Raw genomic sequence first — 25,911 nt, 5'->3', positions numbered from 1 at the left:
AGCTGGTTAACACTTAAGCCGTCTGTGAATGGAAGAGCTAAAAGATCATTGTAACACACCCACTGGGGCTTCAAGAGTCACAGGCCCCCACCTGTACATGTTACTATGGGGCCAGAGCCCAAAAGCACTTGCCCTGGGTCCTGCATCTGCCTGTCTGCGTGCTTTCTTCCCCTCCTGTAAGATGTTTGAGTGCACGGCAGCCAAACAGTCAAGTCACACCCTTGTTGCATGTCCTGCAAGGGAGGGTAGGGGTCAGCGAACTCTTCTGTTTTAGAATGCATTAATCTGAAGAAAACTGAAGGAAAAGGTTTGTGCATGTGTGTGTATGTATGTTTGTGCATGTGAAACTGATCAATCAATTGGTCCTTAAACTTCGTTGTCAATCTGTCTCTTGAAGATACACCGATTTTGAGTGATGTGACTTATTCCCCTCTCTATCTTACAACCATTATGTTTTTCACAAACCATTAATCCCTCAAATCTGGTGAGCTTAAATTAGTATCAAGTATACTATAAAACACTATAGGATCAATAAACAATAGTTACCTAAAATTAGCAAGATTACTAACTTTTAGGTGAAACGAGCAAACAAAAAATATACAAATTAGAATTATGTTACCGGAAACAGTTAAATTGATTTTATACTCTATAATAGTGATGCATTTGCTTATGTTTTATACCATATGTTTATTTCTCTGGCTGCTGATTTTAGAATATTGTGCTTAGGATAGAATTAGATACATGCAGGAGAAGGGGACTGCTTATTTATAAAACTTTACTGACTGTCCATCTATGTAGATAGGTTGCTAAATAACCCAAGGTCACGACAGTATAATATCTCTTATAAACATTAAATAAAGTATCTATGAAAAGCTGTTTGCTGGAAGGAAACCAGCACATTGGCATCACAGGGTCAGGCCATTCTCGATCAACAGTGACTTCAGTAGGCTTTGCTGTGAGTCTTCAAAGTCAGGGTGAGGGCTGTGCACTATCACATGCTAGCAGAGCCTCCTGGAATCGGGGTGTCTCCTGAGGACATCTAGTACTTGGACCACAAGGAATGAATTATAATGTGGCTTCTATAAAGAAAAAGAATTATTCTCTCTCTTTTATTCTCTACTCAACGTGTGAAAAGAACAATTGTATCCCTGAAGGAATTTCAAGTGCCCTAAAAAGAAAGTTAAAAAAAAAATGCCCAACTTTCTGGACTTCCGTATATCTTAATATTAAAAAACACCACAGTATATATGAATATGAACAAAAGAATTTTAAACCTTTTCCATCAAAACAAAAACTAAAAAAAAAAAAAATATTGACACATAATGCTTAAAATAGTACTACGGCCCTGTAGTAAGTCTCACGTTATAGTACTAAAAATTCTGTTTAGTTTAGGCTCCTCCTACCCAAAGATGCCTTGTGCTAATTTATTAGTCACTTATTTATGGTTTGAAACTAAAGTGGAGTTTACAATTTCATTTCTTTGTGAGTATATATCAGCAACTACAGTTCACTTTAACAGTTGGAGTTGTACCGATCACACTGTCCTTTAGTGATAAATCTGAAAAACAAAAGGGATTAAAATAAAAGGAGTCCCTTAAAAGTCCAGCCTGGAGGCAAATGAAGTAGACATTTACTCAACTGAAATTCAGTGGGTTTTTTAAAGCACATTTTTCAGTGGTTTAGGGTAACTGACATTGTCTTTGTTAGTGTTTTACAGAGGCATTTATTTTTAGTTATACAGCTGAAACTCTCCAGCCCAATGAACTGTGGCTGTCTGTGGTATATTCAGCAGAAGGGAAAAAAAAGACGCTTTGCCATTAGTTCTAAAAATATCAGTGACATGTCAGGGTCATCATCTCTATGTTAAGAACTATGGAGAGTTACAGAGAGATGAACTTATGTCTTTCACACTCAGCATCTTCAGTGCAAATAAAATTTTAAAAGAACCTTTCACAGTTTTTAAGCTGAATACGCATCTCAATTCAAAATCTTAAAGCCAGTATACATAAAATAAATGGTATAGCTGTAAAACTGTGGGAGTTGGCTTATATTGGAATTCTATATGAGGTATGAAAATGGTTTTAAGCCAATAGTATTTTATTAATATCTATAATGTAATACATAATGCTTCATATTTAAGATATTATAAATACAATGTATGACAAACATTAGATGATACTTTTTAGAGGTTAGATGGGCTGCTGCATTGAGAGAAATTTCAGACTGGATCTGGCTCTAACTAAATTTTCAACTCGGGACCAATTACCTAACCTGTCTGCACCTCATATTCTAAACTTTGACGTGAGAGGGTATATTTCTATTGCTCTTTCAAAATTAAAAATTTGACACTTCAGAAATGGAAGAGGAACTATATATTTCTTCTGCTCAATATGTCCTATTTTTTACAAAAGACACAAAAGCTTATTTGATGTGTGTGTGTGTGTGTGTGTGTGTGTGTGTGTGTGTGTGTGTGTTTATCTTTATACAGAAGGAAATGCAGAATGGCCTGAGGGCCTGTCTAGCTTATAAGAGATTTGCAATCTACAAATAATAAGTAAGCTAACATTTAGGAAACTTACTTATGGGTCACACTGGTTATGTGTTCAGTGTGTGTATCACAGTTTACTTGGCCGATTACAAAAGAAAATTTGCCACTGCATACCCATTAGGATGGCTACTTTAAAAAAATTGTAAATAAAGAAAATAACAGGTGTTGGTGAGTATGTGGAGGTATTGGCATACTTGCACACTGCTGATGGGTATAGAAAATGGTATAACCAGTATGGAAAATAGTATGATGATTTCTTAAAAAATTAAACATAGCATCCTCAACACTGATAACATATGATCTGGCAATCCCATTTGGGGGTATATACTCAAAAGGATTGAATATAGAGTATCAGAGGGATATTTGTACAACCATGTTTACAGTAGCGTTATTCACAATAGCCAAAAGGTAGAAAAAAGCAACCCAGGTGTTCAGTAACAGATGAATCTATAAACAAAATGCAGTGTATACCTACAGTGGGATGTTCGTCAGCCTTTGAATGGAAGGAAATTTTGACACATGCCACAACCTCGATGAACCTTGAGAACATTATGCTCAGTGAGATAAACCAGACCCAAAACGATTCCATTACGTGAGGTACCTGGAAGAGTCAAATTCATAAAAACAAAAAGCAGACAGTGGTTTCCAGTGGTTTCCAGGAAGGGGGAAATGGGGCAGTTATTGTTCAATGGGTGTAGAGTTTGTTTTTCAAGATGGAAAGAATCCTGGAGATGGATGGTGGTGACAGTGGCACAACAATGCTACTGTAGTTAATGTTACTGAACTGAACCCTGCAAATAGTTAAGGTGGTAGATTTTATGTTATGTGTATTTTACCATAAAAAAAAAAAGAAATTGGACTTGAACTTGAATGCACTGGTTATTTTTAATGCAAACAGCATTTCATAGCAGATAAGAGGACAGAATCTGGAACTAGATTGCCTGCTTTTGGATCCTGGCTCCAGTTTTCACCCACAGTGTGCTACTTTGGATCAGTTATTTAAACTGTCTGTGACTTCTTTTTCTCATCAGTGAATTGAGGATAATAATAGTATTTTCTTCATACAGTTGTTGTAAGGATAAAATGTGTTTATATAACAAAGCATTTAGAAAAATGTCTGGCAAACAATAAGCATGCTGTTAGTGTGGTATTTTGTTATTATTAGTGTTTTTACTACTAATAAAATTCTGCTGAGATGTATTTTTATATGCATGATGTCAGCTTTACCTTTTTAGCTATAGCCATAAAATCCTTTTCACTTGACATTTTGAAATCACTCAGTATTATAACCAAAAAACTATTTTTTTTTGAGACCTAGTCTGGCTCTGTCTCCCAGGCTGGAGTGCAGTTGTGCCATCTCTTTTCACTGCAATCTGCATCTCCTCAGTTCAAGCAATTCTCCCTCCTCAGATTCCTGAGTAGCTGGGACTATAGGCACGTGCCACCATGCCAAGCTGAGTTTTGTATTTTTAGTAGAGACAAAGTTTTCATCATGTTGGCCAGGTTGGTCTCAAACTCCTGACCTTAAGTGATCTGCCTGCCTTGGCCTCCCAAAGTGCTGGGATTACAGGCATGAGCCATCACACCCAGTTCTAAAAATATTGACTGATCTTAAAGGAATGATAGAAATTACCAGCTTAATTTTCTTATTTGTTGTATTTAACAATGTTTATTTTTAAATAAATTAAAAGTTTGGGAATGTAAAGGACCATTTCAAATGAGCAACACTTTGACCTCTGGAACCTGAAAAACTAGCTGTATCACCAAGTCTAAGACAATTAGTAAAACGTTATATTAAAAAAAAATCAAGTTGCCTTAGCTCCCTCTCTTTTTTCCAAATGATTGCATTTGGAAATGCTTGTAGTTATTGGCATACACATGTTTAGTAAATATTTGGCTTAAAAGTTTCTTGGAAAGCAAAAACTCTCGCATTGACAGGAATGGGATGTTACACTAACTCAGAGAAAAGTCTCTAAGGCAAATATTTATTTACTTCCCAGAAAAAGAACAGAAATGTTATTTTTTCGGTGTGTATGGTATAAAATAGATTGTTTTCAAAGTTGCTGGAGAGTGGGGTTCTTTCAAACCATTTTGCCTACATTTGGGGAAACAGAGAAAAACCTTTAAAAGCAGAAGGCAGGCTGAGCCCGGTGGCTCACCTGTAGTTCCAGCACTTTGGGAGGCCAAAATGGGAGAATCATTTCAGATCGGAAGTTTGACATCAGCCTGACCAACATGGAGAAACCCCGTCTCTACTAAAAACAGAAAATTAGCCGGGCGTGGTGACACATGCCTGTAATTCCAGCTACTTGGGAGGCTGAGGTAGAAGAATTGCTTAAACCGGGGAGGCGGAGGTTGCGGTGAGCCAAGGTCATGCCCTTGCACTCCAGCCTGGGCAACAGAGCAAAACTACATCTCAAAAAAAAAAAAAAAAGAAACTAAAAAAAGAAAATGCAGAAGGCCGGTGAACTTAAATTATCTAACTCTTATAAGCTTTTGCCTATACAATATGATTCCATGCATTTTAGAGTGATGAGTATGCTGCTAACCGAATCACCTGCTAATGTAACTGAGGTTTTCTACTTTCTCATGACTTTAGAGGGAACTGATAGAGATATCAAACGAGAGAGGAGAGTGTGTTCCAAGATGGCTCTGAGGCTAAGGAGGAAAGAAGCCATCAAAATAATTTTTACATTTTTGCCTAAGATAAGAAAGGCCCATGAGAAGAAGCCATCTGCTTTAAGCCACAACTGGAAACAGCAGAGGGGATGGAGAAATTCTCACTCTTGTATTTAGCTGTGGTAACAGCATTCTCCCAGAGAGCAGACTAAGTCAACCACTTAGTGCTTCTCGGAACTGCAGCATGACTTATGACTGTGAATATTCAGATATTGGAGAAAGTATACCTTCAATATTATCTGCCTGAACCTGATGAACAGATGGCATAAACTAAAATCAGCTTACCAGAAATAAATATACAAAATGAAAATTAGATGGATGAAACCTAAAATTTGATGCTTTTTATATTAAGTCAAAATTAGAAATAGATAAGCTCATTTATGTAGCTAATAAATTGAAAGCAGAACATCCATCTTGTATGAAAAGAACTACTCTGAAATGAAAATTAATACCCTCGTGCATACATTCTGTGAGGCACAGTTACCTCTACCTAGTCTACATTTTGTCTGAAAATGATGTTTTCACTAAAATATACAAAGTAAAGGCATAGTACATTAAAAAAACAGATGTGTGTGTGTGTGTGTCTGTGTGTGTGTATTCATAGCAACAAGAAATGGACTTAGTAAAGATCATTATTTTTGCTTGGAAAAGAGTTAGAGGTTGGATTGAGTTCAATTTGATTCATCAGTGCTTATTCGATACCAACTACATGTCTATTCCTGCTATATAATAAAAGGTAAAGATCATTACTTACGGAATAAAATTAAGTAATGTAAAGAATTAAGTCCTCTTCCTCCCCAGAATGTTCAAAGTGGTTTGGGGTTTCTATTGACCAGAGTATAAATAAGCAACCGAACACAGTGGGTCATCTCTTCCAACAACATGTCCTGCTTGCCCTAATGCCAATTTTGAGATTTTTTTAAGAGTCATCAACCAGAGAATGAACACCTCTAGCCCTTTCTACCAAGACTTCATGGTAGAATCTACTAGAGATGTTGTCTCTAAAATTTAGGGCATGATAGTCCCTCTTAAGGACAGCTAATGTGAAAAAATTAGTAAGACCACTCAAAATTCATTCAAAATTCATGATTTTGTTGCTCTTTCTAACCTCATAGGGACAATAAATTGGTGCCCTCTCATCATCTTGCTACCAGAGACACTCTAGATTATTATATGGACAATCTATGAAATTGATTTGTAATAAGTGTCTGTTGGAGGTCAAGGTGCAGCTAAGAGCAGCTGGGTGTCTTCTGAAAAAAGGTCATGGCTGCTGCATACAAACAAGCTTGAAAACTATAATCACCCTTGAATGATCTCTTGGGTCAATGACAACTTAAAAGCTATATAAGCCCAAAGAGAATTGGGGAGGCACAGAATAGCCTTTAAAAGCAACAGCCAAATGAACTTGAATGATCAAAGATAACTGGGACAGCAGATTCAGTTAACTTATTTATCAACTAAAATTAATGTACTGACAAATTAAAAGCAACAGTGAATTACATGCATTCCATATCTGGCAGAGACATCGCTTAAAAAAAAATAAAAAGAAGATGGATAATGAAATGTTTTATTTTAATGTTCCCAGGAGATACATTCTAAAAAAATAAAACTACACATACATCGACCACAAGGGGATAAGCCAGGCCAATGACTCCTAGAAATGAAGCATTTCATCATATAATCTTTTTCAGGAAATTTGATATTTCATTTGGATTGACATGAGATACCTGTTTCAAAGAAGAGCTGAATTTTCATTTCAAAGCTTAGAACAGAACCTAAATGATGAACTGTATTATTTTCTGTTTTACTACTTAGAAATTTCATTGTTCTAGTGATCATTCCCTGCACAAGAAACTCTGTATAAGAAGGAATTTCTTCTGCTTCTCGAAATAAATAATTCAACATTAATGAGTCTATGCAACACTTGGAAGAATGGCCTGAAGACAGGAAGAACAGATAAATCTGAACATTGGTAAGATCAGAAGGGAATCTATAGATTAATTCCTGATCATATATTGTTTTGCTTCACACCACTATGGGCCAAAAGAATAAATTCTCTTTTGACAGGGGGAGGATATGCATCATTTCACTATTCTCTCCCTTATTTCTGGAACAGCATTTCACTTCCCCTTGAAGAAGCATTCCTTGTGTTGGTTTAGTCAACATCATTCAGGAGAGGGTAACTTCATCATAAGCGTTCATCATGGACATGTAACTCAGGCTTGGATTGTCATTGTAATAGTGATTCAGGGGTGAATAGTTCCTACAAGTTGATAAGAGTCCCTGGACTTTTGCGAGAAATATGGTAGAATACAGATACGATGTTACTGTTAGACAAGTTCCTCAGGAAGGCCAACCTGAGAGAAAAGGTAACCGAGAGGAAAATAGAATAAATGGTTGAGTGGGTGGGAGAGAGATGGGGCAGGGCAAGGAGAGAAAGAAAGAAATGCAGACACACACGTGCACACACACAGAGAAAGACAGACACACATACGCATGGATGTGCGTACACGCACACACACAGAGAGACTCATACACACAAATATTTCTAGTGCCATTATATTTTGAACTCTGTTTTAAGCCATGCCTGAAGCCATCCATATTGGCCCCTTGATCCTCTTTTTTTTGGAGACGGAGTTTCGCTCTTGTTACCCAGGCTGGAGTGCAATGGCGCGATCTCGGCTCACCGCAACCTACACCTCCTGGGTTCAGGCAATTCTCCTGCCTCAGCCTCCTGAGTAGCCAGGATTACAGGTATGCACAACCATGCCCAGCTAATTTTTTGTATTTTTAGTAGAGACGGGGTTTCACCATGTTGACCAGGATGGTCTCGATCTCTTGACCTCGTGATCCACCCGCCTTGGCCTCCCAAAGTGCTGGGATTACAGGCATGAGCCTCCGCGCCAGGCCGACCCCTTGATCTTCTTAATAACATAAGCCAACAAATTCCCTTTCATGCTCATGCTCATTTGAACTGCGTTCTTCTCATTTAAAACTAAACATCCTGACTAGTACAGCAATACAGATTAGAGAATGAACAGTATGCCTGTTAGAAAGGAAAGAAAACGTTCCCACCCCCACCCACCAGCTTTCCAAGAACAAATTCTGTCCTAATATTACCGAGGAATGACTCAAGGGCATTGAGCTACTCCTCTGCCATTGCTTTAATACACCTTTCTTGCTCATCGCCTGTGACCCCATAATATAATTATAGGCATTGATGATTTACAAGAAGTGAAAATTCAATTGGAGTGATTCAAAGTGACTTTGATAAACTACAATCTGGGGGACATCCGTATTCTTGAAATACACATTTTCATTGATTACCCATGTCCCTAAGCAGTGAAGAGATGGAAAATTATAAAGCTTAAAACCATTACAGACAGGAATGCAGGAAGACTTTAAAACATGCTAGTAATGGGCTAGAGTGTGATGCATTTAACAAATATTCCAGAGTGAATCTGAATTCCTGCATACCAAACAACCACAGAAGAAAACTGAATGCTTAGATAAGTGAGTGTCTTAACTGAGTTCGATGTTTACACATTGGCTCAATTTTCAGTTCGTCGGTCTAGTCCTTAAATTATCCATTCTTTTGATCTTGAATTAAAGACAAATTTGAACTCTAGGGCCTGTTCTCTCCCTGGACTGTGAAATAAATGAGGATAAAAGGGGTAAAAGAAACTCGGGAAAGTCTCTAACTTAATGACTTTTCTTAAAAATGAAGAAACTGAGTTAAGAAAAGGCACCATATGATTTGTCCAAAGTCACACAGCCAGTTAACGATACAGTCATACAGAAGTTTCCTGTCTTTTATTTTGAGAATGAGATTCACAGAGGTTCACAGTGTGATGTCTTCCTATCTGGAGAAAGGGACAGATAAGTCTTTTTGCTCAAACAATAGTGATTGGGCATGCTTAACCATTTCTTTCTTCAATTAGAGGAGATGAGAGATTGGTGGAAGATGTGTTTTCTGAGACAAAAATTGGGCCATTTCAAGAAAACAAATGCATTACAAAGAAGATTTTTGAGTCTCTACATGAACAGGAAAGCTTTTAAAACTCTATTTAAAAAAAAAAAGTCATTTAACCTGTTGTTCCTATCTTGTATTTTATATAAGTTACATAAGGAACTGAAGCTTCCAAAGGCAGTTACAATATATTGTCAAGTTCTCTCTCTGGGCTGTTTTCTATTTCTCACCCCACTTTTCTTGTGCTCTCTTGCTCTGTCTTCATCCATGGAAATCTGACATGCTGTCAAAAACTCCACCTTCTCATTCAACTACCCTCTCAGCTACCGAAATTCATTTCCATGTCTACAGCTGCCATACTGGTGTGTGTTAATAAGAATCTGAGCTCGTTATCAGTGAATCTGATGTAATACTCTAAGAGAGGCATTAAACTAGATACATCCATGCATTCACATTTTCAGGAACACAGCAAGGCCATTTTGAGAAAGACATACACTCAATTCTCCTTTCCAATTCTCAGAACACCACACTTTCATCACACAAGTGTCACTGATGCAATGGAAAACTATGGCCTCCTTGGGTTCTAGGCTTCTCTTAGCCACAAACTGGCTGTCACCCTGGGAAACCCACAACTTTCCTTTCAACTTCTGTTCCCAGCCATAAGAGAAGAGGTAAATTTGGGCATTTATTTACTCGTGAGTCTGACAACTATATCCTTGATGTGTGTAATGCACTAGTGAGAGAAGACAACAGAGCCGTAATGGACCCTCCTCCCGCGGAATTTTCCAGTCTAGGACCACACTGATCTATAACATTCAATAAACATACATTTGTAGAGTCAACTCTTCAGGAAATAAGTTGTTGAAATAAGTTGTCTATCACACCACTCAGAAGCCAGGATCAAGTACATAAATGACTTGAACCAGTATTTCCAATTCTATTAGATCATTTCTTAAGTGTAAACTTTATTTTTTTAATAAGTCACTGTTATTTATCTTCAAAGAACTATGTAGGTCAATGTTTTATGCTCAGATATAATTCTTTTTAAGTTATAGAAAAATCCATCACCTTTCTCCCCTAGTTTTGAGGAAAATTTCACTGACCACAACCTTTCTTAAAAATCAGTTGCTATCAGGCACCCGCTCCTGAAAGCACCCTTGAGATAGCCAATGTCATCCCAGAGGTCTCAGACAAGTGTGAAAACTAAAAAGGAAAAGCATGACAGGATTGAGATTGTGGCCTCAGCTATTCTTTTCTGTTTCTCTTATTTCAACACAGAATTCCTAACCTCAGAAGCTGGTCCTTCACCCAGGTAAAATACGTGTGAATAATAATAATAATAAGTAGAAGAACATCCCGAAAGCAGAGGCCCAGGTATCTGAAGCATGAAGACAAAGACTCTTTGCATCGTTTTCAATCGTTCCTTCCCGGCACCACACTGTCTAGTCATATAAAGCTGTAATTGAAACCATGTGGTGTGTGCAGAGGGCTCATTACAGGCTCCTTCTGAGTAATCTCATGGCGGAGTCCTGTGGGGAGGCTCTGACAATCTTGGGGTCAAGATATTGTCGCTTAAATATGAGAAACGACACACCAACTTGCCTCCTCAGGGAAAACAGAACTAGCTTGAATGTAGCGTGTGCAGATAAATACTTCTGTTACCAAGTACATCTTCAGTATTTTATGGACATCCTGTACGGAAGTGGAAATACGTTTTATGAAACAGTTTAGTGATTCATTTTGTAATATAAAGGTAGCAGTTATGACAATTTTTGAAAGTGATTTTTACGATGAAAAATAAGAGACTGTATAGTCTTGCAAAATATTACATTAACAACGGATATCAACACATTAAAGAGTCAGAACAGTGAAATATGATGTGATATTAATAGTAATATCCCACAGAGAAACATCCTTAGCTTTTGACTAATAAGTCATACCACCCAGTAAGGTATCTAATTTAGCACAGAGTGAAAGTCGTGAAAACTGAGTTAATGCTGACTGAGAATGAGGGGAAAGTTGGGAACATACATGCTGATTTAAACCTGAGCCTTCCTTGTGAGCTGAGACCATTTGGGGTCCTAGAAGTATTATACTCCTTTTTTTTCTACTCCTCCCTCCATTAATTATTTTTAAAGAATAACTAACTTGTAACAATGAATGGACCTCAAATATAAGTACACATATAGAAAAAAGTGAAAGAATAAGTTTATAGAGTCTTACTTCCTATATATACCTATCATTAATTCAGGAAATATTTATTGAGCATCAAATAAGAGATACAGTTCTTGGGGCAAGTGAAATAACAAGAAATCAGACAAAGCCCTTGCTCTTATGGGGCTTATATTCTAGAAGGAGAGAGGTCATTAACAGGCAAACAAACATGCTCTGGAAATAATAAACAATAAGGGAAATATGATTGCATGTGTTAAGGGATACAGTGACATTGTGGAAGAGACATTTAAACTGTCTGCTCAAGGGCTATCAAAACATGTCTTATGAAAATCCAGGGAGGAATGTTTCAGTCATAGGGGAAAGCAGGTACAAAGATCCTTGAGCTAAAAATGAGCATGCATTTTTCTGAGGAAAATAAAAATAGTTTATAAATATAGAGAAAAAAGAAGAGGTATGATATTTAAAGTTAGAGCAGTAGACAGGGGAAAGAACATGAAGATATTTGAAAGCTATGTAAACTACTTTTTCCATCATCCATCCATCCATCCTTCCATCTACCTATCCAGGCAATCATTCATCCACCCACCAATGCTATGCCTTGTATTCAACAAAGGGAATGCTTTATGTCTTTTCTTTTCATTATAAAATTCTGGTTTCACTTGGTATACATTTGAAATTAGAAACTACCAAACTATAAAAGAAGATAATTATTTTGAAATCTATCTATCTATCTATCTATCTATCTATCTATCTATCTATCTATCTGTCTGTCTGTCTGTCTGTCTGTCTGTCTGTCTGTCTGTCTGTCTATCTATCTATCTATCTATCTATCTATCTATCTATCTACCTACCTACCTACCTACCTACCTACCTACCTATCTGCCTGCCTGCCTGTCTACCTACCTACCCATCTATCTGCATATCTTTAGGGCACGCACACTCTGCCACAAACATAACCAGCTCAGCTGTTGTTACAATCCAGAAGGTAACCTTCACTCCTGTTGAGGCATTGTGTCTGCAGGGGGCCTGGAGCCACCACACATGGGAGCCTGGAAGCATCCCACCCACCTTCACCTCCTGCTCACCATAAATCCTCATTATCACGTTGTCAGCACTGGAGAGTGTTAACCTCTTCGGTGCCCAGGCTGTCAGGTAATATCTGCTTATTAATTTGCCAATGCTTCATTTCATTGTTGTCTGAAATATCAAACAATATTTTTCTCATCCCAAGGACTAGTGCTTAGTACCAAAGGAAAAGCAGCGAGGAAACATCACACCTGCCTACATGCTTTAGCTCTTACATCTAAATTGGCCACATTACAATTTTAGTTGGAAAATTAATTTAAAAGTTTCTGTTTTTGCATACCCTTTTTTTTACAGTCAACATTTAGAAACAAATAAATGCCTTATCACAGAGATAAGAAGGCACAACTAAAATCCCTCTATAGGTTAAAACAATAAGAACACTTATGAAAGTAAAGTTATCTTTACAAGTGAGGGCTCTGGTTTTTCCTTTATATTTTTGCATTGTTCTGCGTCTTAGAATAGGTTAAGAACCACAAGAACTTGGCTTGGTAAATCTTTTTCTAATCATCCTTCAGCCAGTATGGAAACTCAAATACAAGTTAACCCCACCATGCATTATAAAGTGATATTACTGAAATTAAGAAATTCCAGTTTCTATTTATTTGAGCATGTAAACTTTCTTGGTACGTTTCTGCAAAAGCGGTTTCTCTGGTAATAAATGCATTTAATTTTCATTCTAACATAGTGTGTATTGCTCCCTGGTGCTATGTGTTGGCTGACAGCATCAGCTTTTGCACGTCCCTAATCAAATTTTATCAAACAAAAAGCTGAACTAAGCATATTTGTTTTCCTATTTATAGCAGCATGTGCTTACATAACATATGAGATAGCAAGATACTTTTTTCAAAAACTGATCCAAATCTTAAAATGCATCCGTTATGTTTAGTTTAAATAAAAGCTATGTTCTCCCATTAAACAAGAATATTAAAAACAATTGGAGACAGACAGACGCTTATTGCTTATTTTCCAACCAGTATAATCACTGTGTTCAGCCACAGGAAAATAGAACAGCAGGTGGAAATTTATTGCTCGTGGGGGAAATTTTCTCCCACCCTCCTCCCATTTGCACAATTGCCCTGGCACTAACTCCCCTTTCACATGCATGATGTCTTTGGTCGCACTGGTACAGTAATGAATTATTACAATGCAGCCAGTAGGGGTGGGGGCACATGCCATTGTGCTGCATATAAGCAGCGATTTTGCCATATCAATAATTCTGACTGCCACTGGGAACCACTGTAGCTGAAACAGATGTTTCATGTTGATAAGTAGGGACTGGGAAAGGAATTTTTATCCCACTGTTCATTTTTCTCTATTTCCACTACCCATACCTGGCAGCAGCTCCTCCAGTACAGCTGTCTCTTGCAAGCCAATCTGTTCAATCCAGGCTCCTAGGTCTCATTTCATAAATCAAACTCAGCCCTGGACAAGCCCACGATCTCAGAGTACCCTTGCCACTTTCCTCGGTGGAAACGCCTCTGTCACAATGAGAGACGCTGGGCCAATTGTGCTTAAATTAGTGCATTGTCACAATTCATTAAGAAAGACAGCATGGGCAGGGGATCTTTTCTGGTATTCAACATTAACTGTTTAGTAGAGAGAGAGGCACATATGTGGCATTTTTCACAAGGCATTCACCTTCAAATGAAGCATTTGGGAGAAAGCCCAGAATTTCCAGGGGGAAGCAGTTCCATGTGATGTGAATGGGGTCAGGTGCTACACTTCAGGTTTACAAAGCACTCCTTGGTCCCCTTTAATGGAAATAAAACTTAGTAAAGTTTTTCAGTAGGCTGAGCCTCGCGTAAGAGATCCTCACCCAAGTCGAAGTTATAACTACTCAGTAGTTCTGCAAGGATCAAAAAAAAAAAAAAATTGTTAAATTCTCTAGGGGAGAGTAAAACCAAAGAAGCAAAGAGAAACAAACAAACAAAACCCAGGTCCAGACTATTTTAATATATATTAACGTAGAATAATTTAAATGCACTTTAACCTACTTAAATAACCAAGTACACATCATGTAGTAATAATTTTAAATGGCCACCATTTATTAAGTGCCAGGGCCAGGATTTGTGCCAGATTCTTAGCACATGTTGCTTTATTTAATTCAAACAATAATTTTTAGAATGGGATTTTCTATCACTAGCTCACAGAATAGAAAATTGAGGTTGAGGGAGACTCTGAGGCTAATCTAGAGGTACACAGAAGCTTTATACCCAGGTATAGTAATGATTTAAAGTCCACATGCTCAGTCATACAATTTGAGCATTCCAAATCTGAAAACCCCAACCTGAAATCCTTCGTATTCTGAAACTTTGTCAGCACCCACATGATGCTCAAAGGAAACTTCACTGGAGCATTTCGTGTTTCAGATCTTTGGATTTGGGATGTTCAACTGGTATTATGCAAATATTGTAAAATCTAAGAATAATAAAAAACCTGAAAAACTTCTGGCTCCAAGCATTTCAAATAAAGGACACTCAACCCATATCTAATGCCTAAAAAGTATATGTAAGTCTGTGTGTGTGCGTGTGCGTTTCAAAAATTGAGATGGGATGAGTACAAAATTAAGACACTAGCTAGGTCACAAAAGTTAGACATCAAATGGGTATAAACCCCTCCCCCAAGTTGATATCTTTACTGCATAACTTTTACAACTTTATTGCATGTTTGAACAAAATGTGCTAGGGACATAATGTTATGGGTAACAATTCAGGCAAACTAAGAATAAAACAGAGTGAAGGTAGTTTTCTGGACTTCTTATATATAGCAATGGATCAGTTTCCAAGTCATATACTTAGAATGGCATAAGAAATTAACACAGTGTAACTGGCTCAGGAAATGTGTAGATATAGCTTTAAATAATAAACTTTCCAAACTAGATGAAGGAGTGACTTAATCAATGCCAAACAGAGAAAATGGGGTGCTGGCCCACTATTTATATGTGTAGATCTCTCCCAGGCGTTAGAGGTAAAGGGATCAGGAGGGAATGCTTACATGCACTGATCACAAGTTTTTTCCAGCCTAGTCTGGAAGGATCTCATCAACAGGTGAGAGATGAGACAGACAGTCTTTCAGTGTCCACTCACCTTTCAGAATCCAGAAAAATCTTCGACAAAATGCTGAATTCAAATTGTTTATAAATATTTTCTTCCAGCTCAAAGCACTTTTATTTAAATATCAGTCTTTATTTAATATCTTTGTCAACAAGTGATTCCCCGGAAACAAGATCATTTGTTGAAGCAGAGCAGCTTCCCTCCCATTGCCCAGCTTATCACTAGACCAGCAGCTGAAAATGTCCACCAAACCCTAGGGGAGATTAAACATTTCATCACAGCATTATTATCCACAATGACACCATTTAGCCATGGCAATTTGTGCATACATAAGCACCAAACAGAAACCAGGCCAGACTGAACAGACTGTGGTCAAGAGTCCTACAATGAGATGGCTTCTCTCCCTTTCTCTTTCTGCTCCATTTGTAGTGTCCAGACCAGGGATGATTTGGGCAGCTACACCGTAGAATAAGGGATGTCCCAGCCAAAGCTTTCCATTTCCCAGACAAGCAATAGCTGAGGGGCTGGAAAACTGCAGGCTGTGGACTCTGAAGACCTGATTCAATCCTGCCTTTGTTACACTCTGCCTATGGGATTCTAGGGTTGTGACTTGACCTCTTAGCTTTCCCATGGGTTATATGCAAATGGTGAGACTGATATTGTAGGGTTATTGGGAGGATAAAATGTATGTACAGGCCCCATTTAAAACAATTTTTAGTTATTTGCTGCTGAGTTGTCACAGTTTATACCTTTGCCTTGGATAGAATTGCCATGTGGCTTCGAAATTACTTGCTTATATTATGTTTCCCTTTCTGAGCTGCATGCTCACCAAAGGCAGGACAACAACTTCACTCATCTCCAATCTCCCTGCCCAGCAATAAGACAAAACCTGACTTTCTCTCTCTCTCTCTCTCTCTAAATATATATATATTTATATTTATAAAATCATACAGTGTATAATAAGCCTGACATATAATAAGTGTCTTCAGAATGAACAAACATAATTGGCTTACACTTATCTCTGATGATGAATGCTCTGGACAATCCATTTACTAATATTGGGATTATTTATTTACACATTACAGTAGGAAATGTGAAGAGAGTGAAAGATGCTTTTGAATACTAGTACTATCAACACCACCACTACTACAAGTGATACTGCTGTTAAGAGCAGGTAATATTGATGGGCTATATGCTATATACCAGGCTTCTCTAAGTGCTTAATGTATAATAAGTCTCAATGCTCAAAATAACCCTACAAAGAGGTAACATTATTGTACTCATTCTTCCAAATGGGAAAACAGGCTCACAGATGTAGAACCTGTAATCACTTTGATGTTTAAGTGATGAGAAAAATGTGTACAATAAAGTGTCTGTACTGAGTCTGATCACACTTGTTTGGCGAGCATTTTCTAGAATCATATTTTCAGTATAATAATCGGCTTTAATACTTGCCCCAATGCTCATTTATTGCAAAAATGTACTAAGATTTTACCCAGTGCCAAGCATGGAGGCAACAGATTAGAAAACAGATTCCCATCTTATTTCCTGGTCAGCATAAACTCTTACTAGCATAAAATTATGATAAACAATATGATAATAACTAATGGGAATAGAAGAATTGCAACAATTTTTTGGAAAAGAAATCTGGTTTCATTGATTGTAGAGTCAGTAACATACTTCTATAGGTTTTTCTCTCCATGAAGTATAAGTAGGGATACATCTTTCAACTTGCATTTGTTTCAGGTGTGATTATTTCTGTTCTTCTTTTAGATATTTGCCAACAGTAACTTCTGATTTGCCTTCAAGCAATTCATCAGTTTTACATTGACTTGTAGTTGCCCCCAAATGTCTGAATTTTCTTGGTTAACAGCTTGTTCATTTGCTACATGTGAAAGTCACCAATGTAATTTTTCTGATGGCAGAATTAAGGACCGTGTGTGTGTGTGTGTGTGTACATGTGTGCATGAGCAAATGTGTATGACTTTCAGACATATCTACTGGATACTGGAAGTATAGAAATATAAAAGAAAGTTAATATTGTGTTTCTTGAGACTGATGGTGGTTCTTCTTTACGACTAAGACATTCTATTAAAATATGAGGCTGGTAGTATTTTCTTGAATTAGTAGAATCTCTGGAGACTATCTTACTTATCTACCACCATAATAACAGTCACTATGAATTAAGGAAATATAAAATATAATTATTAAACATTTATGTGCCAATGAATATGCTAATATTTTAATGCTATTTTAAGTAAGTATTTTTGAACTTAATGAATTAACTTACTGGGATAAAAAGACAGATGTTTTGAGTAATCATAAGACAGATTTCTTACCATTAAACAGTACAAAAATCCATAAACCATAATTTAACTGTCTTTTTTAATTTTAAAACTTAAAGAGTTACTGTGCAAAATAAGTTCCCTTTTTTCAAGTTAAAGGGGATATTATTTTAATAATATATCCGAAAACAGAGAAAACAAAATACATGGTTTAAAATAATGTTTTCTGTCAGGCAAAATATATTTCAGAAGTACTTGTACTATAATCCTCACCCCTTTTAGGACAAACAAAAATATTTTATAAACTTAGAATTTCATTATAAGTTTCCCACAATTATAATCCATCTGCTAAGAGAATTACTAAGGGTTTTTTAAATGTTTCAAAGTAATAAAAGTGCAGAATTCACATATCTATTAACAATCAAACTTTCAAATGAAATTTACTGCAGCTTCCACCAGGGATCAGTAACCCTTTTCTGCACAGGGCCAGACAGTAAAAATGTTAAGTTTTGCATCAGATGGTCTCTGTTAGAACTTTTCAACTCTGTCTTTGTGGGACAAGAAAGCACAGACAAAACATAAGGAAACGAATGAGATTTTCCTAATTTGCTGTAATAAAACTTTATTTACAAAAACAGCCTTTAAGCTGGATTTGGTACCCCAGCACTAATTTCCCAACCACTGCGAATCAGCATTATGAAGTATATGAGGAAGCTGGCCCTACTGCATGCCAACTCCCTTTCTCTGGTTTCATGACTCATTATTTCAAAGGATAAAACAGAAGGAGAAAAAGTTGTGCTATTGAGATGTCCTCACCACTTGGAAGACTTTCACAGAATAATAAACCTTATCATCATCTCCTTCTTGACGTAAATGGCCAATTTTCAAAGCCCATCAATCAGTGTGACCTTTTGTGCATTTGCAAACTTCTGTACACACTGCAACTTCATTTTTAGCCCAGAAAGGATAATGTTTAACAACTCTTTCCTGTATAAGCAAATTGAGCAACTCCAAGTCAATGACTCCTGAATAATTGGAGCAGGGTTCCTGTGTCTTCATAACTGACTCATGATAAATTCAACAGGAATGCTAACATAAATAGCTGACTCTTTGCACTAAGGGGGTTAGGGGTGAGTGCTCTTACCAAAAATTTGACCATATTATCTACTTTTTAAATGCATCAAATGAATAATTCCAAGACATAGGCCAGCAATACTATTTTTGAAGAATTCTTTGGAGAACTGTTAAATCTCTAATCAATTTTAAGAAATTTTTAAAATCAATTTTCATTATTTTTATTAGAAAAGTTAACTTCCCCACTTTATATATTTAAATAAAAAAATAGAATTACTAGTTAAAAGGATAAAGTTGGCAAACAAAATGTTAAACTTTACGATCAACAATATCAAGTGTTGGGAAATTGACATTTCCTATGCTGCCAGTGGAAACTTGAGTGATATTACTACTTTGAAAGGAAGTAGGCAATATATATTAAAATTAAATACTGACCTTTCTATAATCTAGCAAATCCATTTCTAGTTATGGGTTTAGAGAGCCCACCCACACACATGTGCAAGAATGTTTATTACAGCATTTTGTCTAATAAAGAAATATTGCGGGCCGGGCGCGGTGGCTCAAGCCTGTAATCCCAGCACTTTGGGAGGCCGAGGTGGATGGATCACGAGGTCAAGAGATCGAGACGATCTTGGTCAGCATGGTGAAACCCTGTCTCTACTAAAAATACAAAAAATTAGCTGGACATGGTGGCGAGTGCCTGTAATCCCAGCTACTCAGGAGGCTGAGGCAGGAGAATTGCCTGAACCCAGGGGGCGGAGATTGCGGTGAGCCGAGATCGCGCCATCGCACTCCAGCCTGGGTAACAAGAGTGAAACTGTGTCTCAAAAAAAAAAAAAAAAAGAAAAGAAAAGAAATATTGCAAATAATATTATGAATAGTAACTGGTTGAATAAAATATGATTCATTCATGTAATGTAATGCTATAAAAGGTTAAAAGAATCAAACCTTGTTATGTGTCAACACGATATGAATGGATCTCAGAAAACATCACTGAATGAAAAAAGAGTCAAAGAATGATATAAATTTATAAAAATAATTTCCCATAGGGAGAGGAGGAAGGGGCCTGTGTTTGCAAATGTAAGGTTTCAGGGTGGAGAAAACTGTTGAACAATATCTTAATTTTAAAAAGAAGAATGCATTTCTTTTCTTTTCTGTTTAAAATGTCTCTTCTTTTCTTTGGTATACATTTTTAAAGTAAACACCTGAGGCCCAGAAAGCTTAGGAGGTTTACCCAAAACCACATGTCAAATAAGTGGCAAAGAAGACACCAGATTCTAGATGAACTCAGCAAGGGATGCTCGGATGCTCCATCTGCAACCCTTCTCTACAGCCACACATCCTTCCAAGAGAAGGTATTCTAACCCTCCTGCACTGCCTTACCCATCATCATGAGAAAAGCACATAAACTCATTTCTAAAAAGGGGAAAAATAAAATTCATATGAAGTAAAGAAAGACTTCTTTGGCCCTTCATCAGCACAACACATAAAAGGTCGAGATAATTTTTCTTCCTCTCATTTTCATCCAAGAAAAATTGTTAAGACCATACCACAGGACTACATACCAGTAATGGCAACTTATAAGCAGATGAAATAGGAAACAAAATTACTTTGCAATTGATTTTCCCCATTGAATACGATAAAAGAGGATTTCTGGGTTTCAGTTGATAGAAAAGCAGAAAAATAGTTGAATAAACCCAAATTACATTTAATGAAGCATACGCTGATAAAGTATGCAAGATATTTGATGAGTGACTTCCAAAAACATCTATCAATAGAGTTATAGAGTGATTTTATTTGAAAAATGAAGAATTGAGGGAATCCAAAGGATACAAAATTATGAGCTTTGGCTAATGTAGAGATGGGTACCAGCCAGTGGAAATGCTAAATTTCCTTGGAATATCACTTTGCCTCCCCCCAAACTGGTATAAAGATTTCTTTTTAGCATATGGTCAGCATTATGGCAAAAGTTGCCTTTAGCTGGGCTAGAAATAAAAGTTAATATTCAGGTAGACATTAGATTAATACCTAGGAAACTCAAAGGACAATTAACTCTCCATGAATGAGAGCAGTCCTAGAAAGATTCTATGCATGGCTGAACATGCAAGCATTTTCAACGCAGGCCGCTCTCCATTACCTCTAGAAGTGGGGTGGGAAATGGCTGCCTCCTGGGTCATTAGCTTGCTGGGAAGCTGGGGAGGGGGTTAGCAAATAGCAGTTTGGAACATCCATATGCTGGTCAGGAAAAACCAGCTGGAGTCCTCTATGTGATCAGGACTAATTACAAATGACCGATTGGATACAACCAAACAGTGCTGCCTTTCTAATTTGCCACAGAGTGTTGACTTACTTGGCCCCCTGGCTTAGTATCCAAGCACACTGTAGCTGCTCAAAAAGTTAGAAGGAGGAAGGGAAAAAGAGAAAAGAAAAAGAAAGAAATCCAGAAACAGAGCAGAGGAGGGAAAGGGAAGGGAGGATGGAGAAGAGTGGGAAGCCAGAAGACATAAGAAAAAACAAATTAAACGAAGGATCAAAAGTAGCCCAGGATTCATATTACATAGTGCTTTTTTATTATCAGGATGTTGAATATTCACTGTAATACTGAATAGAAAATATCCTAGTTATTTGTTTTCATTCTCTAGTAATTGTAGACATTATACATATGTTTCATTTGAACAGATATAATACGCGCAGAAAACCCCTTCAGCTCCCATAATAATAACCAGTGTTCCAAGCCTAGATGATGCTTCATAATCCTTTTCAATGCAGGGATCCAGGAAGCCATTTCCAGTGGGCTGAAGCTGGCACACTGGATGAAGAGTTTGCCATCTCTCCATTAGGATCATTGTCTTAGTTCTACATTTTACTTAGCATTGAAGCTTTTATCTCAGGAAACTCATTGTGTTATGGAAATTCTATTCAATAACGAAAAAACATTTATTTTCATTATGTTGTTATAAGTAGAATGATCTCAATGTATTATTTAAGAGACATGAAAATATGACCCTGTTATCTATAGTTATCTCATTAAAACTGGATCTGGTTATAACATATGAAGGGCCGGATAGACCATTTTAAAAATAAAATCTATTTACTGCAAATAAATCATGTCTGAAAGCATGACTGTGGTCATTCGGGAAAGGTTATGGCTACTATGTAAAACAGGACATTTTTTCAGCTTCAAGAGATGGTCAACAGTATAAATTAAATTATATAATTCCTTTATTACATAACTGAATTTGAATTGGCAATAATGCAGTATAGATAAAATGTTATATCTTTTAAAATGTGGCCTTAATAGTGATTTAGAATTTTATATTTTCAAAAAATATATATGTTATTAAGAATGTTTCATGACTTTCAAAGTGGTAAATATGCGTAAAACGCCATTGAAGTCTTCCTGACTTTGTCTGAGAGAAGGAAAAGTAGCAAATGGATGAAGGATAATGTAAGTAATATCCACATATTGAAAGTCACTACATGCCAGTCTATTATGTAAAGTGTATTAGAGTCCATGCATGAATTAATATATGCAGTGTATTATGCAGTGTATTATTAATTCATGCATGGACTTTAGAATATTGGCATTGTTATTCCAGTTTTCAGAGGAAGACACCAGCCTAGGAAGGTGAAATAAATTTCCTAACATAACAATAAGCAAAGGCAGTATTCAATTTGAGGTGTTTACACCACTGAATTTGATGCCCTTAACAGTTGTTGAATTATTGAATCACAGATTAGGAAGCAAGCTGTAAACGTTCATGTTTCTAAGTCACAAAAAGTTGAGCATCTCTGCAGAGCAAACCGTCTTCTTTCCAAGTTTGCCCATCCAGAGCAGAGAGGTATCCTATAGAGTTTCTAATCATTTTTGCAAAAAGCTATCAGCCTACATTATTTAATCAAGATATGATGTAGGCCCTCCCTTCTCTATTAAAGCTAACCCAATCACCTCTGCCTCCTTTAAAAAACTCAATACTAACTCTCTCATGTGCCACATGTGTAAAAAATTCCTGGCCGGGCATGGTGGTTCATGCCTGTAATCCTGGCACTTTGAGAGGCTGAGATGGGTGGATCACCTGAGGTCAGGAGTTCAAGACCAGCCTGGATAACATGGTGAAACCCCATCTCTACTAAACATACAAAAAATAGCCAGGTGTGGTGGCAGGCACCTGTAATCCCAGCTACATGGGAGGCTGAGACAGGAGAATCCCTTGAACCTGGGAGGTGGAGGTTGCAGAGAGCCAAGATCGCGACATTGCACTCCAGCCTTGGTGACAAGAGTGAAACTCTGTCTCAAAAAATAAACAAACAAAAAACTTCACTTAGCTGTTTTTCTCACAGTAGTGCCTGACGTGATACACTTTGCATGGAAGCCATTAAAAATGTTTGCTTAAGCTTCATTTGATGTGCTGATTGCAAAACTGAACACCTAGAAGCCCACCATTTTGTAAGCAAATTGTTTTGTGTATAGTCTGTGAAGTGCTTACGTGCACTTTTGGTTTTGAACATGGAAAGGTAACAAAGGAGAGGTGATAGACATTCCACAGAGAGGAAGAAAACATGAGCAAAAAAAGGCACATCAGAGAAACAATTTGTGGATCCTTGCAGAAAAATGTGCATGGTTTAATTTGGATGGAGTATAGATTTCTTGGTGAAACAAAAGTTGGAAAGATGGATTGAAAGCAGATTACAAATTAACCTGGATTATTAGGTAGTTCATAGTAGGTTATATTTTATACAGGGAATCTCAAACACTGCATTATTCTGTGGATTATTGCTAAGTAGTAATTATTAAATATTTTGGGAGACATTGTATTAAAGGGATATCTTCCCTGCTGGAACTCTGAGAACTTCCATGTATCTGCATCCTACACATGGGGGATTTGTGGGATTTACAGTTGAATATGAGATTTGGGTGGGGACACAGCCAAACCGTATAATTTAGTTCCTGGCCACTCCCAAATCTCATGTCCTTACATTTCTTGTGTGTGTGTGTGTGTGTGTGTGTGTGTGTGTGTGTGTGTGTGTTTTGAGATAGGCTCTCACTCTGTTTCAAAGGCTGGAATCTAGTGGTGTAATCTAGGCTCACAGCAACCTCCACCTCCCATGCCCAAGCAATTTTCCTTCCTCAGCCCCACAAGTAGCTGGGATTACAAGTACTCATTACCACGCCCAGCTAATTTTTGTATTTTTGGTAGAGACAGAGTTTCTCCATGTTGGTCAGGCTGATCTCGAACTCCTAACCTTGTGATCCCCCTGCCTTGGGCTCCCAAAGTGTTGGGATTACAGGTGTGAGCCACTGCACCCGGCCATGTCCTCACATTTCAAAACCAATCACGCCTTCCCAACAGTCTCCCACAGTCTTAACTCATTTCAGCATTAACTCAAAAGTCCACAGTCCAAAGTCCCATCCAAGACAAAGCAAGTCCCTTCCGCTTCTGAACCTATAGAATCAGAAGAAAGTTAATTACTTCTTTGATACAATAGAGGTACAGGCATTGGGTAAATACAGCCATTCCAGATAGAAGACATTGGCCAAAACAAAGGGGTTACAGGCCCCATGCAAGTCTGAAATCCAGCAGGGCAGTCAAATCTTAAAGCTCCAAAATGATCTCTTTTGACTCCATGTCTTACATCTAAGTCACGCTGATGCAAGAGGTGGGTTCCCATAGTCTTGGGCAGTCTACCCCTGTCGCTTTGCAGGATATAGCTCCCCTCCTGGCTGCTTTCTCGAGCTGGCATTGAGTGTTTGTGGCTTTTCCAAGTGCACAATATAAGCTGTCGGTGGATCTACCACTCTGGGGTATGGAGGATGGTGGCCCTCTTCTCACAACTCCATGAGGCAGTGCCCTAGCAGGGACTCTGTGTGGGGGCTCCGACCCAACATTTCCCTTCCACACTGCCCTAGCAGAGGTTCTGCATGGGGGCTCCACCTCTGCAGCAAATTTTTGTCTGGGACTAGGCATTTCCATACATCTTCTGAAATCTAGGCAGAGGTTCCTAAACATCAATTCTTGACTTCTGTGCACCTGCAGGCTCAACACCACCTGGAAACTGACAAGGCTTAAGGCTTCCACCCTCTGAAGTAACAGCCTGAGCTAAACCTTGGCCCCTTTTAGTCACGGCTGGAGTGGGTGGGACACAGGGAACCAAGTCCCTAGACTGCACACAGTCCGGGGACCCTGGGTCTGGCCCATGAAACCATTTTCTCCTAGGCCTCTGGGCCTGTGATGGGAGGGGCTGCCATAAAGACCCCTGACATGCCCTGAAGACACTTTTCCCATTGTCTTGGGGATTAACATTATGTTACTTATACAAATTTCTGCAGCCAGCTTGAATTTCTTCTCAGAAAATGGGATTTTCTTTTTTATCACATTATCAGGCTGCAAATTTTCCAAACTTTATGCTATCTCTCTTTTAAAACTGAATACCTTTAATAGCACGCAAGTCACCTCTTGAATGCTTTGCTGCTTAGAAATTTCTTCTGTCCAGGCACAGTGGCTCATACCTGTCATCCCAGCACTTTGGGAGTCTGAGGCAGTTGGATCACTTGAGGTCAGGAATTCAAGACCAGCCTAGCCAACATAGTGAAACCCTGTCTTTACTAAAAACACAAAAATTAGCAAGGTGTGGTGGTGGGCACCTGTAATCCCAGCTACTCAGGAGGGTGAGGCAGGAGAATCACTTAAACCCAGGGAGGCAGAGATTGCAGTGAACCAAGATGGTGCCACTGCACTCCAGCTTGGGAGACAAAGTGAAACTATCTAAAAAAAAAAAAAATTTCTTCCGCCAGAAGAAAATCATCAAAGTTCCACAAATCTCTAGGGCAGGGACAAAATGCTACCAGTCTTTTTGCTAAAATATAGAAAGAGTCACCTTTGCTCCAGTTCCAACAAGCTCCTCATCCCCATCTGAGACCACCTTAGCCTGGGTTTCATTGTCCATATCATTATCAGCATTTTGGTCGAAGCCATTCAACAAGTCTCTAGAGAGTCCCAACTTTCCCACTTTTTTTTTTTTTTGGTTTTCTTCTGAGCTCTC

The 25,911-nt window shown here is 37.9% G+C and overlaps 1 protein-coding gene and 1 long non-coding RNA gene across 18 annotated transcripts in view; both read right to left on the bottom strand.

The window, feature by feature from the left end:
• TENM2 (teneurin transmembrane protein 2) overlaps window positions 1-25,911 on the bottom strand; it is a 3,966,312-nt gene that overhangs the window by 804,730 nt on the left and 3,135,671 nt on the right. The gene's annotated exons all lie outside the window — the stretch shown is intronic.
• LOC118151654 (uncharacterized) overlaps window positions 21,495-25,911 on the bottom strand; it is a 57,311-nt gene continuing 52,894 nt past the window's right edge. The window contains exon 2 of the long non-coding RNA XR_013530751.1: window positions 21,495-25,911. This exon is cut by the window's right edge and continues 52,042 nt beyond it. This is a non-coding gene — a long non-coding RNA (uncharacterized LOC118151654).

Source organism: Callithrix jacchus, chromosome 2 (genome assembly GCF_049354715.1).
Source record: "Callithrix jacchus isolate 240 chromosome 2, calJac240_pri, whole genome shotgun sequence".
Taxonomy (NCBI): Eukaryota; Metazoa; Chordata; class Mammalia; order Primates; family Cebidae; genus Callithrix; species Callithrix jacchus.
The sequence above is the reverse complement of the archived record's forward strand: the minus strand, read 5'-3'. Positions and strand labels throughout refer to the sequence as shown.